Source organism: Salvelinus sp. IW2-2015, unplaced genomic scaffold, assembly GCF_002910315.2.
Source record: "Salvelinus sp. IW2-2015 unplaced genomic scaffold, ASM291031v2 Un_scaffold5393, whole genome shotgun sequence".
NCBI lineage: Eukaryota > Metazoa > Chordata > Actinopteri > Salmoniformes > Salmonidae > Salvelinus > Salvelinus sp. IW2-2015.
The window spans coordinates 24,625-28,733 of record NW_019946658.1 but is presented as its reverse complement, the minus strand read 5'-3'; the positions used below and the strand labels follow the sequence as shown (position 1 = coordinate 28,733).

General features: G+C 47.1%; 1 long non-coding RNA gene across 2 annotated transcripts; it reads right to left on the bottom strand.

The window, feature by feature from the left end:
• Nucleotides 1-356: 356 nt before the first annotated feature.
• On the bottom strand, nucleotides 357-2,220 carry LOC139026651 (uncharacterized). 2 transcript variants are annotated; one of them, XR_011478514.1, is made up of 3 exons: nucleotides 2,148-2,220; nucleotides 651-695; nucleotides 357-380 (listed from the first exon to the last, which is right to left on the bottom strand). It is a non-coding gene; the product is annotated as an uncharacterized lncRNA (long non-coding RNA). The 2 variants fall into 2 exon arrangements; XR_011478512.1 differs by lacking the exon at nucleotides 2,148-2,220 and adding an exon at nucleotides 1,170-1,205 and having other exon boundaries at nucleotides 651-713.
• Between the last annotated feature and the right edge of the window lie 1,889 nt (nucleotides 2,221-4,109).

The window sequence follows — 4,109 nt, the reverse complement described above, 5'->3', positions numbered from 1 at the left end:
GGATACAAAACACAGAAACTGGACACACACAGAACTGGATACACACAGACTGGATACACACGCGACTGGAAACACACAGACTTGGATACACAACGCAACTGGATACACACAGACTGGATACACACACAGACCTGGATACACACACAGCACGGATACACACACAGACTGGGACAACAACGACTGGACACACACAGACTGGACAACCACAGACTGATACAACACAACAGACTGGACAAAACACAGACTGGAAACACACACATAGACTGATACACACACAGACTGGATACACAACACAGACTGGACAAACACACAGACTGGCAACACACAGACTGGACACACACAACAGACTGGATACAACACAGACTGGACACACACACAGACTGGATACACACACAGACTGGAACACACACAGACTGGATACACACAGACTGGATACACACACAGAACTGGACACACACAACAGACTGGGACCACACACAACAGACTGGACACACACAGACTGGAATGACAGCAACAGACTGGATACACACACAGACCTGGATCACACACAGACTGGATAACCAGATTGATAAACACACTCAGACTGGATACCACCAGACTGGATACACACCACAGACTGGGATACACACACAGACTGGATACCAGCAGACTGGAACACACACAGACTGGACACACACAGACTGGATACACACAGACTGGATACACACGCAGGACTGGATTACACAACAGATGGATACACACACAGACCTGGATACACACAGACCTGGTACAACACACAGACTTGGATACACACACAGACTGGTATACACACATGACTGGATCACACACAGAACTGGATACACAGACTGGATACACACACAAACTGATACACAACAGACTGGATACACACAGACTGGATACACACCAGACTGGACCACACACACACAGACTGGATACACAAGACTTGGATAACTACAGATGGATACACTACAGACTGGTACACACAGAATTGATACACACAGACTGGATACACACACGAGCTGGATTTTACCACACGACTGGATACACACAGACTGGGATACACACACAGACTGGATACACAACACAGACTGGAAACACACAGACTGATACACACAGGACTTGGATACACACATAGACTGGATACCACAGACTGGATACACACCGCAGACTGGATACACACAGACTGGACACACACACAGACTGGATTACACACACAGACTGGATACACACACAGACTGGACACACAATCAGAACTGACAAACAACACAGACTGGACACACACAGACTGGAATACACACACAGACTGGACACACACACAGACTGGATACACACACAGACTGTGATACACACACAGCTGGATACCACACACAGACTGGACCACAACACAGACTGGACACACCACAGACTGGAACACACACAGACTGGATACACACAAAGACTGGATACACACACAGACTGGACACACACACAGACTGGATACACACACAGACTGGACAAACACAGACTGGATACACACAGACTGGATACACACACAGACTGGATACACACAAGACTGGATACACACACAGACTGGATACACACAGAATTGATAACACACAGACCTGGATACCACACAGAACTGGAATACACACACAGACTGGATACACAGAGACTGATACACCACACAGACTGGACACACACAGCTGGATTTACAACAACAGACTGGATACCACGCAGACTGGATACACACAAGACTGGATAACACAACAGACTGGATACGCACAGACTGGATACACACCAGACTGGATACACACAGCTGGATACAACACAGCTGGATACACACACAGACTGGATACACACAGACTGGATACACACGCAGACTGGATACCACAGACTGGATACACACACAGAACTGTATACACACAGACTGGATACCACAGACTGGATACACAACAGCAGACTGGAATACACACAGACTGGATACACACCAGACTGGCATACACACACGCACTGGATACAACACAGATGGACACACACAAAGACTGGATTACACACAGATGGGATACACACAGACTGGATACACACAGACTGGATACACAAACTGGATACACACACAGACTGGATACACACACAGACTGGATACACACACAGACTGGACACACACAGACGGATACACACACAGACTGGATACACACACAGACTGGACACACACAGACTGGATACACACACAGACTGGATCCACACACAGACTGTAATCATACCCCACATATCTCTTTCATCATTCACTGTTTTTCACACTCCCCTCCTGACTTCCCCTTCCCATCTCTGTCTCTCTCTTTTCTCTGTCTCTGTCTCTTCTTTCTCTCTCGCTCTTTCTCCCTCCAGTCTGTCTCTCTTTCTCTCTCTTTTCATTCTCTCTCTCTCTCTCTGTCCTCTTTCTTTCTCTCTCTCTTTCTTTCTCTTCTCCCTCACTCTTGTCTCTCTCTCTCTGTGTCTCTCTCCTCTCTTTTTTCTCTCTCTCCCCCCTCTCTCTTTCTGTCTTTCTCTCCCCCTCTCTCTGTCTCTATTGCTTCTGTCTCCCTCTGTCTCTCTCTCTCCCTTCTCTCTCTCTTCTTCTCTTCCTCTCTCTCCGCGGCTTCAAAGGGCCGTCTTTTCAGAGCTTGCTGTAGCTGAAGGTGGCTAGTGGCCTGTGATGCAAAATTAGCCTTGCCCCCCTTACTCGCCTCCAACCCCCCCCACACACACACACACACTACCCCAACACAAGAGCGCCTCTGCAGAGGCCACACTGGCTCACAGTGCTTCCAAAAGTACTGAATAGAGGGCAGAAACGAGAGAATGGGAGAAAGGTAAGGGAGAAGAATAGAAAGCAGAAGTTATTGAAAGGTAACCTCCACCGGAGTTTCACCGATGTTTTACAAGCTGTTTGACCATGTAACCTACATGTATGAGAACACAAGTCAATACTAAGTCTCAAGGCCCCTGACAACTCAGGTAAATGAAAACATCAGACTTAACTGTACCTTGCTGTTCAGGGAACACATATTACGACTATAGGAATTAATCAATGGAGATGTGGGGCTGGCCCTGCTGAACTAGCCATACACTGAACACACACACACACACACACACACACACACACACACACACACACACACACACACACACACACAGGGAAGATACGTATCTGTCTGATTTCTACAACATCCCCCCCCACCCTCCATTTCCAATTTCTTAACTGCCCCAGTGTAGGAGGTGGGTTTTAACACAACACTCTTATTAGGCAGGGACCAGGGATGAGTGATGGATGGAGAGAAAAAGAGAGAGAGGTGAAACAAATGTGAGTGAGAGAATGTTGGAAGAGGAAACTTGGCAGTTACATCTTTTTCCAAATTCCTATCCACATTCCCTCGATATTACCTTGATTTTGATCAAATAATGTCCTTCAAGCGTTGCCAAACAACTAAACCTCCCAAAACATATACAAACACGTTCCGAGCGCTTTTGTAAAGGCGGGCTCTGAACGCAGCTCTAATCTATCTGATTAGAAGACACGTTCTGTTCGATTTTAATGGGATTTATGGCATCGCTCCCCAGAGACGGAGGATAAATATTTTTCCCTCAAAGCGGGGTAGATTACCCAGTAAACCTCCAGATTAGTCCCTTGTCTGCTAGAGGAGCACGGAATCACACGGAATCACACGGAATCACACGGGATCACACGGGATCACACGCAGTCATTGCCAAACATCAAACACACATGGCAGAGACATACAGACACATACAGACACACAGATGCAGCCATGTAGGCACAGACACACATAAACTGTAGACACATGGCATATGCATGCATAGCAGATAGACACAAACACTCACACACACACACACACACACACGCACACACGCACATACACACTCAGAGAGAGAGAGGGGAGACACATCGTGCCTGTGACTGGTTACATGGGGAGAAAATGGTTTTAACCTTCATGCGTTCTCGATCATCACCGTTCTTTAAATGTTACTCTATCTGTCTCCCTGTCTGGTTCTGTCTTTCTGCAGTCTCTGCTGTCTAACTGCTGTCCTGCCCTCTGTAGTCTCTCTCCGTCTAACTGCTGTCCTGCCCTCTCTGC